Raw genomic sequence first — 15080 nt, 5'->3', positions numbered from 1 at the left:
CTGATAACAAGAAGCGGAAACAGAAAGCGAATAATTTACGGCTCTCGAAACATCCTCCTGGGCGCTTGGAGGCGTCGAGTTGAGCAACAAGTGGCCAGAACTTGTCCACATCCAAAACAGAACTCCGCATCCAGCGCATCGGCACTTCAGCACATCGGTCTTTAATCACATTAACACAGTGGCCAACAAATTGCCATTGGAGTGATGGTACATAATTGTGCGAGCCATGCAAATGGCCATTGTCTTGGCCGGATTCGTGGCCTAGGGATCGGCGGTATATATAGTAGCAGTAATATATGGCGGCGTTGGAGTTCCCAGCCCCCTGGCGATGCCAATGGGGCGTTGCGCAAGATTTATGACGCCTCCGAGCGAACAGCTCAGCTTCCGTTAAGCGTAGCTTTAGCTTTAGGTTCTGGCACCGATTTGGTATCTAGTATCTTAGGTCTTGTATCTTATATCTTTAATTCGGCATCTAGGTCTAGGTCGTCGGACTGTCTGACTTGATGGCTGATGGCTCGGCGGCCACATTCGGTGTTCAGTCAACTAGAAATTCTTTGCCATCTATTTCTGTTGCCTTTTGCGGTTTGTGTGTCGTACTTCTATGTGCCTGTACCAGAATATATATGTATATATTCGCATCTATATATACTTGTACTTTTTTTGGGCTCGGCGTTCTATGCCTTCCATTATAGAGCCAATTGCAATTTGTCTGACGCCTCTAGAAAAATTATCTAGACGAAATTCAAATGCTCTAGTGTATCGATTGTCGCATGTTCTATCTTTGACGGGGAACTATATGTTAATGCCTGGGAATAGTTTGTTTATGTCAGGAAGTAAGTGGAATTAATGGTTTAGCGTTGAGCTAGTTTGGAGTCAGCAAATATGTATTGCACAGATAGAAAAAACTCTGTATTTTAAAAGTATCAGCTATTTGGACAGTATAGACTTAAACTTTCCTCAAAATCAAACTCAAACCCACTTTTTATAGGTAATAATAATTATACAATTGAAAATTTAGTTGATAATGATGATTAATGATGGGTTGCGAGTAATTTCTACACCTAATATTAGGATGAAAAACTAGTTTTTAACCATTTTTCATTCTAATTAACTTGTGTTGAGCAATTTATCGCATTCAATGCTAGACTTTAGCTAATAAATTTAAATTAATAGGGTAATAATTTAACACCTAGAAATTCTATTTATAACTAGAATTGCCTGTGTACATTTTTCGAATGATTTGTTAATCCCCCGATTGGGATTTACCCAAACCTTTTCCATGTGGAATATAGCCCTTGTGATCAAGGGTATGCTAAATGTGCCAAACCAAATGGGCTGAAATCGCTGACAGGCAAATTTGTTGACTACACACCGTGCATTTTCCGCCCTTCACCAGCCACTTCCACCCCCCTTGCCGACAAAAGTGCAACAGGGTCTTATTAGAAACTTGTTTCCGACCACCTTGGCTTTGTTTCTTATTAGCTCTTCAGCTTCTTAGTCAATTACTATTTTAATGCAAGCTTATTAAGCGAACACCCCCGCTATTTTTCAAAAGAGGAAAAGCAAAAGCTAAAAGTGAGAGGAGAGGGAGAGCAAGCTTTGGTCTGTTTACATTTTCGAGGCGCAATCAGCTGTTTTAGTTTAGTGAGAGCGCCTAAGCAGCAGAGAAAGAGGGAGAGAGAGTGGATTGAGCAGCGGATGAGAGGATGTAACTGTAAAGGCGATACCTTTTTGTCAACTGATTGACAACAACAACGACAACAAGAGAGGAGCGCAGCGACAGCAACAACTGAAGGCATTTTAACTGTGAACGAGAGTATTGCGTACACATAGAGAAAATTCGTGGATTAATTGAAATAACAACTAATATGTGGAATACTGCATTACAAATGTTTGCACAATTACGAGATTTACCAAACATGAACTATTTTATAATTCCAAAGTGGCACAGGCCTTTAATTAGGACCAATATTATTTCTTAAAAAAATGCAATCAGTAATCCGAAAGTATGCCCAATGAGATTTAGTTAGTTGATCATTTTTAACATGTTAATGTTATTTTATTATTTTTTTGTTTGTGTATCACTGCGCTGCCTGCGCTCTGCCGCGATTTGAGATTTCTGCTTTCAGTTTTCCGTTTTCTCCGTTCAGTCGCTATCGGAACTTGGCGCTGTCAAGTTTGTTCGTCCGACGCGGTCGCATTTCGCTCGTTGACTTGGTGGGTTGCTGTTTCTGTTTGCTGCCAAAAAGGCAGCCGCTCTCTCCGGGCGCTCTCTCTTTTTTTGGGGCTCCCACGCGTGCACTCCCCTCAGAATAAATCGTTAATTGGCGATTCGCGAAAAATATCAAGGAAAATGCTAAGGTTTAGCGAAATCATCGCGGTGCAGTGCAATACGCTAACAAGCAAGGAAATCGGCAACAAAAAAGATACAGTGGTGCAATCAAGAAGCTTTCCGTGGCTTCGTGTGTGCGTGTGTGTGTGCTCAAGTTCATGGTGTTTGTTTGGTTGTCAGCAACAACAACAATAACATAAACAACAAACACACAAATTGACCAGGGAAATTCTTTAAAGAAATTAAAGTGGAAACACACTAACTCGACTAAACTTAAACGAAAGTCGTATTTTCCAAAGACCGTGCTCAACGCAATTCATCAGAAAAATATATTGGAAATTTCTTAAACTTAGGCTATCAATCAAAACAAAGGGCTCCTTTGATCTTATCAAATAAAAAAATTTAATTTAAAAAAGTAATATTGAAGAATGCAATAAATGGCAAATAAAATACCCAAATGTACCATATTTCTTAGTATCATGAAAATACAAAAGTCGTCGGGAATTTTCTTGCCAATATAGGGCAAAAATCAATCTTCAGCTGTTATCAATCTCGAGAGATGTTCTACAGCGCGCCAAACACGACAAACTATGAGATACAGATACACGGCGTGTATCCAAATGTCGAACAAGCTGTTGCTATATATGTACAAGTATACTCGCATATATGAACAACAGATAAGCCAAAGGTAAAGCCCCGTTTTTCCGGTGATTGCAATGTTGTTCAATTTGCCCCGTCTATCTAGATCTGGGTGTCCAACAGTATCTGTATCTGTATTAGTATCTGTATCTCGTGGCGTCATCAGCGGTCGTGTTGATAAGCACTGATAAGCCATCTAATACGCTCCCTATATGGCCCGACTTTTCGCTCTCGCTCTGGGCGTCGAAATCAAGAGCTAAATTTCTGTTTTTATTTTTTCACCGCTTTGTCAGCGTATTTTTCTGCCTGTTTTTTTATGTGTCTGTCTTTGCCGGCGACCTTAGACATCATCAAATCAACATTTTTTGTCTCCATTTTGCGCGTTTAATTTACCCCAGCTATAATTTGCATATACCTCATATATAAATTAGATTCCCTCGCTGAACGACGCGAAAATTGCTTTGTGTACGACTCTATCAAATATGGAAAAGAAAACGCGAGTGCATAAATAATTGCCATCTTTATAATTGTATCTATTATGATTGCATTTAATTCAAAGCGGAAATACTTACGGCCATAAAAAGAAAGAGATTTTCACATAACAAGGAGAAAACATCAAGCTATTAAAAAGTAAAAACAAACTACGCAATTATTGAATTTACATACAATACAAAGGCCAGGGTAAGTTTCCATTTAGTTGAGCAAATTAATTAAGTTGTCTGTATCTCCGTGTATTTCCCATGAAATTGAGTTGACCCCCCCAACAGCCCCCTTCCGATTTCCACTCTCTTTTTACCACTAATTTTTTGCTGGCCAACTTACGCAGTTGAAAATCAATAAGCTTTGACGCTTGCTTATCCCTGGCTAAACTCGCCGACGTTTTTCATTAGCAACAGCTGATTGCACAAGCTGCACCCACCGTCGCCCTCTGACCAGTGCCAGCTCTCCCCCACAGCGGACCTGATCCACACCTAACCACCACCCACCCCCCACCACACCTTCATAGAGCAAACGCTTAACCTTGGCACGCCTTCGCATACAGTGAACACACCTAGCGTAGAACAAAAGCTGGGAATATTGACTCAAAAGCCTCCAATTGAAGACTTGCATTTGAACAAGCCAGGCTGTTACAACTTCCGGTATTTTAGTGATGTTTTATGAAACTAGTACATCATTTATTATCTTGGCCTCTTAAAAGCACTATTCTTCTTCAGTTTGAATAGTATAATTAAGTGAGGCCAATTATATATTATTTTTGGTACCTAATTACTTAATTATATGTACCTAAGAGATAGAAGTTTTACATCATAAAGAAATCTCCACGGCTTAACCTTATTGATATTATGTTAAACTTAATGAGGTTAAAAAAACGCCAATTTCCTACTGCATTTTTGTTGCTTTGTACACTCCCCCCGAGGCCACACTGTATCCTTGGGAAACGGTGCTTTCTCCGCTCGAGCGGTTTGTTGGTGTTTTTGTTTTCGCTGGCCTGGCTTCCTGGCGCCTCATTAGTTTGACTCCCGGTCGCCGATTGTTTGCTAGAGTCTCAGGCATGGGATGTGCCGTCGTCCAGATCCACGCCCCGCTGATTGTCTCAAGTGGTGCATTTGCTACTTCATCGTATCAATCAAAGTTGAAGTCTCCGAAGAGTGCAATGGGAAGTGGGCGGGGTGAAAAGGGGCTAAAAGGGGAGTGGCAGACAGTCGTCTAATCAGGCCAAAAGTGAAGGAATCGGGACTCAATAACAAACCCAAACCCAAGCCGTATTATAATCAGCTTTTGCTTGTTTTGACGTTTCCAGGACATGCGTATCCTTCGGCGCTCTCTTGTGCAGCAGTTCTCACTTGGCGGCTCTCCCCCTAATTGCTCTCCCAAAAGCTCCACCACGTGATTTCGCTCAGCTGTCATCAGCTGTACTTTGACTTTCATTAAACTCCCGCAGGCGCCAAAGGCACAAAGCTCTACTCCGTAGCTTTTCCGTATCCTAAAGCTCTTAAGTTCATTCGCCAGTTACATTTCCCCTCATGTTTTTGACCACCTGTTGATGTCATATTCTGATGAGGTTCTTCACTTCTTTAGAAAGTTTCTTTTGCGGTAAGAATTTATGCAAATTGTTGATGTTAGCTTGTAGCTATAAAAAGATCTCCGATTGATAGGACCAAAAAGAAACCACGAAAACCATCTTCTCATGAGATGAGCATTCTATCATTTTGGGGCTAAACAAATCATTTGCAACAGTGGGAAAAAAAATTGAGGTCGTGGGTTTGCTATTTACGCGTTCAATTAATATATCACCGCTTAACTTAAACTTAAGAGATAAGCAACAATTATTTTTAATGAATTTTCATGATATGAAATTATCAAGATGACAATTGATTTTCTTCTCCTATGCGTGGGTTTTCCTTTCTTTAAGATTACACTTTTCTCCTTGCTTTCACTTGATGTTCTTAAGTGAAAGGAAGTGTGTGTGAGAGTTGAGTCCGAGATGCTTTCTAAATGATTATCACTTATGCCGAACTGGCACTGGCCATTCATGATTGCCCACGCTGGTTGAATCTGGTACTATATAGAGCACAGCAGCACCCACGAAAAACCACTGACCGACAACATTCTATTACAATTAGTGTAACTGACCTATGCCATTTGCTGTTTTGCAATTTTCTCCGTCGACGCCGCCAGCGAAGGAACATTAATCAGCACGATTTCAACCAGTTCGTAGGTTTCTGTTTACACACACTGGCTCCATAACTCCGGTCCAATAATGCCCAATGCCGGAGGCAGCCTGGAGACCAAAACTCCGATAGCAAACACAAACAACAGTCGTCGAGTACTCAAAACTCATACTCACACAAGAAGACAGTTTGCCCATAAATATCGCGTGAAACTGCCGCATTGTTTTGGATTTCAGATTTCGATTTCAATTCGGCCCGTTGAGAGTTCGCAATGCTTGTACTTTTTGTTTGCCATTGCAGATTGCTTTTGTTTTCTCGCCTAATGGCTTTTTAATATGCCACCAAAAAAAAAAAAAAAACAAAAGGGAACCAAATTATAATTTTCTATATTTAGTGAGTGCAGGGGCCGTAGTCGTGTGGGAAATCTGGGCATGTCACGCCGTTTGATTCGACACATGATATAAGGTTACAAAAGTCAACACAGGGAAATGAAGCTCGCTTAAACGATAAAAGCATGCGGAACTTACAAATTTAATTTTAAAATCATATGGTAATGAGGCTTAAATAATGGCAAACCATTCATGAAATGCGGTGCCAAATTGAGAATTGCATTACACATCTCTTCAATAAAAGTCATATTTAAATAGTTGGTGCTGCACTTTTCCACTTCCTACCGAGTATAATTATATATTTGTAGGATACCATAAACATTCGAACGATATATCCTCTGTAAACGTTTTGGCCAACTCATTATCTATTTGAAGTTCATAAATAATACTGAATCACGAAAGGTTTTTATCGTACCATCGGTGGGCATCTGTCATACATCCGTCAAAAGATATATGAACACATGTATGTACATATATATCATTTGATCAATCATAGTTAATGCTTTTGGCCAGCATTTAATTGCATTCAATTTGATGAGTTGTTGGCCGCGATTTATGTAATGGCTGGAAATTTTGTAAATAAAAGGGGAAGCAACGGCATTGTTAACGGCACGCCATATGATATATATATAAACACAAACTCATTCACATGCTGATATTGACACATGCATCATGCCAATTATTTAATATTTATTAAACGTCGTCGTTTGAAGACCGATTTACAGTTAGTTTGACCCACCCGTAGACCGGTTTATTACCATATTTTTTCGGCCACACTTTTTTTCCCCCTTTTTTTCAGTTCTGTTCTGTTTGACTAGTTGTTATTTTTTATTGCACTTTTCACTACCAGGTGGTTATTATACAATAAAAGGTAAATAAAATGAAATATTTAAATTAAGGGAGTGGGCGAAACTATGAAAGCCGTAAAAAGTGTGTAATGACGTTTTTTATAAGAGGCTTGCTCATATTTGTTCATAAGTTATCTGTAAAAAAATGAAAAATATTTATTATATTTATTCGTGTGCGCCTAATGGGATTTTTATAGCATCTTAACTTTCTATCAGTGGTATAGAAAGTTGCTTATGTTAAATTTGTTCATTCCAGGAGCTTTTCCCAGATGGCGCTAGTGTGTTCAAGGAGCTTTGTTGCGTTTAGAAGATATCCTTTGAAAAGCTCACTTGTTGCTTTGTTTGAGTTACAATAATATTACATTTATAACGAGCTTGGGGCTTTGTTTGATATTTGTGTTATCACTTATTGATAACACAGTTTAAGTAAGGAGTCATAATCACATTACTTAGAAACAACTCTTATTCGCTGACTTGCGTGACTTTACCCGCACAGTAACAAATAAAAATATTTATTAAAAACTGATAATAACCCATTTAGAATACAAAGTATCAATGTGATGAATGTAAAATATTAAATTGATTTTATAATACATATAACCTCCAAGCGATCTTACTTTTTTTCGTGCTAAAATGGCATGGAAAATACGTCGCGTGGGACAAAACGTGAACCGCACAAACAATCACAAATAACAACAATAATAGAAAATACAATCACGAGCACAGAAGTCACGCAGTAACAAAAATAAAAAATAACGAATTGGTTTGGAATAAAATTGCGAGTTTCACAAATGTCACGTTTTATGTAACATTCGTTTAATATAGTTTTGTTTCACCTGCTGCTTTTTGGTTAAACAAAATGTATTTGTGCAGTATTAATAATAAATTGAAACAGCTTGCTTGCCAAAAAACGAAATCCAAAATAAAATATACAGGATACAAAGGCAAATGACAATTACTTCTCGTAAAAAAACGACTTTGAAATGACTTTACCCGACAGCAGGAAATTAAATTTTGAAATTTAAAAAACCCGCTGCGTACATAAGCGCAATCAAAATAAATGTCTGAGGCATAAAAACAATGAAAGTATCGAATGCAATCGAATAAAACAAAAAGTTTTAATAAACATGAAAGAATGCAAATAATATGTAAACCACATAGAAACGTGCGATCGAAGATTTGCGTTGAATTTAAATGAGTTAATTGATAGAATGGAAATGGGAAATGTTGCAAATATACGACAGTTGAGCGTTAAAAGTTTTTATTTGTTTCGTAAACAGAACAACTCGTTTGAAATGAACCCATTAAAAAAAATGAACTATTATTAATGATTTTCGATTCAAATGGTTTCGTGATTAAATTTATCATTTGGTTATTTATTGAACTTAACAAGAGGGACTTCCCCAAAGGTATCGTCATCAAACCAGTTTCTTTACAAGAACGGCTAAAAAACCAAATACAATTATTTTCCGAAACTTAACGTGCCCGTTTAGAGTTCAAGATAAAATAAATAAAAAGCTTACACCTAAGTAAAAACTGTGTCAATGAAATTTTCGTGTGGTACTTGGGGTACAATTGTTGTCCATAAACCTTAGTAGCCTTCTCTGCCGTTGTGTTCCGAATGATTCACGAACTCGTTTCGCATCTTGGTTCCATGCGATACATCGCCTCGAGGCCCATTTAGTTGGACGAGCTGTGAGTGTATCTTTTCAATAATTAGTTTGTTCGTTCGCCTCACTAATTATGCTGAAATATTCGATGGAAAACAAGTTAAACTTGTCGCCTTGTCCCTGTGGCTTTGACTTTGGCGCTCATTTGATTGAGCTTAGAGCACACACACCCCGAAAAGTGAATTCTTCCGAAAACGGTGTTAAATATTTCGAATAGCTGCTCCCCGGTTCTAGGCATTAGTATGCAGAGCATTGTCCACCGTCGCGGATTCGGGTTTGGTCTGGGTTCTCGACTACCAGGAAGCATTCACGCCCGGCACATGCCACTCGGTTTCCAGATCTGGAGGTGCTATTTGGTATGGATGGTCTGCTGCCAGGTTAAAGTAGTTGTATCTTATATGGTCGAGAGAGGGAGTACTTCCAGCGGTGAATTATGTTTGTTTTGATTGCCGTCAGTTATGAGTACACTGCTAGAAAATAAATAAACAAAAAGGATGGTCTGCAATGGAACTCTAAGCTATAAACTTATATACATTCTACTTAATACTTATTCTACTTAAAGTTGATATGGAAACTTAGAATTTGTTGAATGAGTGAGTACTTCGAACATTGATATGAACTTTGATTTGCTATTTGTTTGTTTTAAAGCTAATACAATAACATACACTTTTCCCACAGCTATTTAATATCGAGTTTAAGCTTAAGTAGTAACCAAAAACTGACGGGGCTTAAAAAGTGCCATATCACTGGGAGTTTTCTAATCGGTCATTGGCCTGATTTCGTTTCTCGCCTTATTGTAAACTGCATTGACCGTTGGAATTTCAGTTTATATTGTCCGGATTCTTTCATTAACTGGCCATACAAAGTACACATGGCCGCAGTATCGTATCATTTAAGTGCATGATTAATCAGAAATATCGTTCTAACAGGCCTGATGGCTTGATGGAAAAGTGAAAATCATTGTTCGATGTGTTTGCAGCTTAAGCTAATGAAGCGCATTAAACGAAGCTCGGGAAGATAGAATTCCAGAATGTCTGGGTGTGTTTGTTTGCTTGTATATATATACGTATCTTGAAGATACTTGGCCAGAATTTGTTGGCTGCTGCCATTGTTGGTCTTGTGTCGGGCTGTTGTCTGTGTTCTCCGAGCCAGTGACATAGAACGCCACACGACGGGGCAAACACTCAAATACTCGAACAAACACAAGAACATCTGGGGTGGAAAGTTCGGTTCTGGTCCGCTCGGAAAGGTTAATGAGTTATAAAACTTATGGCACTTACTTTGCTTAGTGTAAACGATACGCATTATTAAAATGCCTTTATGTGTCTGTGGGTCGACTCGTTGTGTTTGGCTTGGCTTGCAGAGTGTTATTTTCGTGTGTCAGATATAATTTGACTTAGGACGAGATACATATGTAGGTACACACATACGGATTGTCTTTACGCCCGATACTTTCTTGCGGCTTTTGTTACGCTTTCCAGAACATGACTCCGAATTTTCGGCACAGCTTTCGTTCTTGTCTAGAAGAAGAAGTAGTAGCAGCTTTCTTAACTGATGAATAAAGGCAACAGCGCTAAGAAAAAAACACGGCTTAAATGGCATTTAAAGAGCAGAGCGAAATGGCCCCAGAAACTGTGTCAAACCTTTTTGTAGAGAAGTGCAGAAGTCGAGCAGAAGCAAACGCGGCAGCAGAACTGAAACAGAAACAGAACAATGCCAACGAAAATGGGGGCCAAGAAACGGGGCAGCATTTAGGCAGTCAAAAGGTTGCAAACACAAAAGCGTAACTGTGCAGCCAGATTCTTTAGCAACTCTCTTGTGTTCCACTGTCTTTTTGTTTTTTTTTCTCGCCCATTTTGCAGGTTGTAATTAAATCTTATAGAATGTCTAGGTGGATAGGTAGATGGTAGAAATAAGCCAGCACTTTTGTGGCTCTCCACCTTTCTCCAAACGTGCGTTTGCTGTCCGATTGCAGCAACATCGTTTTGGCCTTGCTTGAGCTGCTCCTACAGTCTCTTTATTATAACTCGCCTCTTTTTTTTTTTACCCATTTTTTGGCTTGGGGTTTCGGTTTTGCTTCCCTGCTATTTTTTCGGTTCTGAAATTTCCGTACTTAAAAAGGCAACAGCCCAACCGCATCACAGCCAAAGCCCAGCCTTAAAATATATCCACTTAACAAGCGCAGCTGCAGCTCAGCCCTAAGTGGGCGTGGCTAGAGCTTTAACCCCTGCCATCCGTCCGCCCACACATGACCCAAGGCCCCCCCCCCCCCCCCCCCTCCCATCGTTTAGTCTTTTCAGAGTGTGTGGCAACCAGGGGCAGACACGGGGCCACCTTGGGGTGCCACTTTCGGTTGGAGCCAATTCCCCTTGGCTTCGCCTAATGAGTAAGGTTTAAAGGTGTCTTTTTGCATACCCTAACTGGTGTAACTTAAAGCTTCAAAGAAACGAAGTTAGAAAAAAACTTAGAAAAAATCATTTTCTTTCATAAATTGTAGGTTAACAATTCCCGGCTCGTTTTCGTGTCAAAATGTCAAATTTGATATATGACAGTAAATAGGTAAACGCAAATGTATTATTTTTAGCTTAGGTATTTACACAACTATAACTGGCTTTTACTTATGAGATATTTGTACTGCACCTTATTCATGTCCATGTTAAAATGTCAGACTCAGGTGATACTAGAATACACAAATTTATCACCATTATCCGTTTTTTTGTTGTATTCGCTACTTACACTCAACATGTATTACCATTTTCATTTTTATTCAGGTTCAGCGTATTTAAAGCCAGAGGTTTTTCAAAACTCGTTTTTCCAGGAAACTTAATTGACTTTGACAGTTAACCCGAAACCTGATTGAAATGTAACCCAAATTGAATTAATAAAGATGGACAGCACGACAGGTATCCTTAATCCTTTATCGGGGATATAATTAAACTAGAAGTCTCATTAGATAAAACTAGTAACGTATGTCTGACAAAAATCTAGACTTTAGTCTAGCTTCAAGCACTTCTCGTTGACTTGTGCATACTTATTTAGCTTTTCACTTTGAATTTCCATCCAGGTGTGGCTAATATATGCATTTTCGAACTGACATTCGGTTTTGAAGGCCTTTAGGTAAGCAAATTTATTGGCCCATTAAAAGCATTGAATTTCAAAGTCAAAATACGATTCGAATTACCTTTCCCTATTGAATGAATGCATTTCGTTAGGTGCACCGAGAAAAATAAACGTAAGAAGTATACAATGACCGTATATTATTTACCTCTTTAGTCTTCTTAGCATAAAATTGAGATATTTTTAAGTACCACATCTAGGACATTACAATGTTTAATCATGAAATATAATTTAATTAAAATAGATTTTGTTTCTATGCTATCTGTACGTTTGCCGTTTGAATGTTTAGTTAGAAGTGCACTTGGCTAATTATTTGTTTAGCTTTTCAAAGCATTTCTCCCCTGCGTTCATGTAATTATTTCTGTTGTGGCCATTAAATCTTTATTTACAAAAAATTCTTGGGCAAAGGCAAGAACTGAAATTCAGACAAATACAAATGAAATTCAATGTTGATCTTTTTAAATTCGGACGATGTATCCGACGCACCAGAAACTATGGTACAATAAAATTTTATTGAGAGATAGAACGGCAGCCAGTAGCTAAAAATGTGTCCGGCTAGCGACACTGACATACAGATATGGCAGTTGCTGTACGAGTATGCTATATGTTGTTATTGGAAATGTACTGGGCAAGTATATCGCATGATATGTCGGGAACAACAAATGTATACGCAAAAAGATGATTGTTTTGCATTGTGTTTTTGTTTGGCTTTGCTGGAGCATGACGCGACCGAGCTTTAAATTAAATTTTGAAAATGCATTACTGCAATTCCATCGAAAGCTGTACAAATTTCTTATAAAATATATTTCATTGCAATTTTCAGTAGCAACAAAAATGCTGATTGCCTGCAACTTCCGTTGCGGATTTGGCTTGCACAAAATCAACAAAAGTGCAGAATGCCGATAAATGTTGAAAATAAAGTGAAATAAATGCACTTAACTGGTGCTCCAAGCCAACTGAACACATGAACAGCACTCGAAAGGCGAGCCGCAAACTTTTGTCGACTCGAATCAACTCTCGAGTTGAGTTTCATTTCATTTCATATTCGGATTCATACGCCGATTCGGATCTGGCCTCTTGGCCAATAATCCACATGTGTTGTTGGCCCAAAACATGCCGTAAAATTAATTTTACGCACGGCCTCGAATCATGACCAACTGAACATTATATAGTTTATAGTTGATTTTATTTCGGGCGAAGAAGCTCGAAAAGTTCATGGAGTGATTGAGTTTTGGGGAAGTGGTTGATGGCAATGCGAAACCCTTTCCACACCAATTAATTTTGAGTATCGTCGTAGGGCATCCAGAAGTAATTGAAAGTTTGCAGAACATGTTTTTGATGAGCTGCCTTCGAAACTGCATTAATTAACATAAAACCAAGTCGAGTTGACTGTTCATTATGTTGATTATCTGCGTGCCTGCCTTCTTGGTAAATTATTAAGAATAACCGAATTAGAGCTGATTTTGTTTTGGGTCTGTTCCAATTTAAATATAGCCGCCCTATTTATAAGGCTGACCCATAATTTTTTTTTTTTTTTGTTTTTGGTATTTGTTACTGCCACAAAATTGCTGCAAAACAAATTAATTGAAAATTGAATTTTCGGTTTTGTGGTCAATGGAAATGTAATGATGAAGTGAAAGAGCGGAGAGTGAGATGGAATAGAACAAAAAACGCAATTGTTTGCTTTTAATTATGAAACCGCCACCAAGGACTGAACCGAACGGAGCTGATAGAGCTCAGGTTACTTATATCTGTTTTGTTTGCCGTAGCCGCTGTCGTTGTCGTTGCCACTGGTGATTTTGCTGGCGCTTCTGCTGTTTATCAATTTTCAATATTGACCTTTGCCTGTGTTTTGTGTCTGTGTTTTCGCTCCTACTCTGCTCTTTTTTCCTTTATTTTTGTTTTTTTTTCTTTTTCGTTTTTAGATTTTGGTTTAGTTGAGCTACATTAAATATACACACAACAACAGCCAGCGATTGCGTTGTGTGTTTGCCTTTGCGGTCGCTCTTGCTCGCTCTTCACACCTCGAAAAGACTACTGGGCCAGCCACCTGGCGGGGAGTCCGGGTACTAGGGCGGGGTAGTTGGATAGTGCGATTGTGCTGTACTGCGAGGTATGGGCGATAGGAAGAGATACACACAAATATTTGCGCTATGCAAGGTGACATTTTTCGGGCTTTCTCTGGCACTCTCCCCTCTGCTCTTCTTTTTCATTTAGCAGCTATTAATAGGGGCCTTCAAGTCGATTGAACTACTTAGGGCATGGGTACATCGGGAATAGTAAGGGTATTTAGGACTTAGGCTTATCTTGTGACTATCTAAACATCTTAATATCTATAATATCATTTGATTCAGATAGAAGAAAAAAGTTGTTGCAACTATTCTAAAAAAGAATATTATAATTCTCATATTTTTATAGACTTGCAATTACTCTTCAATGGGAATTCGATTGATCTAAACGAATGTGTACAAAATAACACGGTATTATGTATTCCACAGCTTGGCCTGCTTAGTTTGTTCTATTTTCGTTTAGCTTATGCCAAAAATAAAATTGCCATCGTGTTGTCAATTGAATTGGAGCGTCGATTTCAATTTCTAGACAGTCTGCAGACTCCCTTCCTTCCGCTCGCTATCAAATTTAATTGCAGTGCAATGTCTGAGTATATCTAGTTACATGGGGGAATTCACACAACTGCATTGAGCGAGGGTATTAATGTGTAGATATTTTGCTGATTGATTGGTCACAGGAAGTTTAAAGTCGATAAGCGAAGTGCACTTAACCCAATTAGCTGAACAAAAGGAGAAACAATGAGAGCATTTAATTAAAATGCATTCCATTCGCGGAATTGTCAAGTTTTGAATTAGCCTGCCATTTGTCGGCCAACTATTTGTTTCAATTTCCTTTTATCGGCGGGCCGGAAAATCAGTTCTGCTTTTGCTTTCTAATGACTTGCGTTTCAACGAAAGTTCAATTAGTCTGTGCACAGAGCGAAAGTTTTCAGCAACAAAGCAAAGAAAGCGGCAGAAAGAATAAAAAACCAACGCGCGCATAAGTAAATATATTTGGTCTCACTTAGGGTCTTTTGTCCTCGGCGGTCATCTCAATTTTCTCCGCTTTTTAGTGACCTTTTCCTCGCCCAATAGCATCGAATATAACCAAATTCTTTTTGTCCCTCATTAACATTTATTTGGCCTTGTGGCATGCCACCAAAAAATAATAAAAAAAAAAAACAAAGCACGGATGCCAACTGGTGCAAGTTCAATCTGAGTTTTATTGAATTCATTAAAAGCATTGCACACTTTCCACTTGATTTTTATTTAATTTTTTCTGTTTCCCCCCATCTTTTTTTATCTATTTTTATTTTTGGCTTTGCCGACACTTAAACAATTAAAATAGGATTGTTGGACGGGGGA

General features: G+C 38.6%; 1 long non-coding RNA gene across 1 annotated transcript in view; it reads left to right on the top strand.

The window, feature by feature from the left end:
• The first annotated feature begins 2143 nt into the window (after positions 1 to 2143).
• Positions 2144 to 15080, top strand: part of LOC116801802 — a 36846-nt gene continuing 23909 nt past the window's right edge. The window contains exons 1-2 of the long non-coding RNA XR_004362236.1: positions 2144 to 2217; positions 3531 to 3652. This is a non-coding gene — a long non-coding RNA (uncharacterized LOC116801802). The remainder of the gene's footprint in view (positions 2218 to 3530; positions 3653 to 15080) is intronic.

This window comes from Drosophila sechellia, chromosome 3R (assembly GCF_004382195.2).
Source record: "Drosophila sechellia strain sech25 chromosome 3R, ASM438219v1, whole genome shotgun sequence".
Taxonomy (NCBI): Eukaryota; Metazoa; Arthropoda; class Insecta; order Diptera; family Drosophilidae; genus Drosophila; species Drosophila sechellia.
This window is presented reverse-complemented; position numbering and strand designations above follow the sequence as displayed.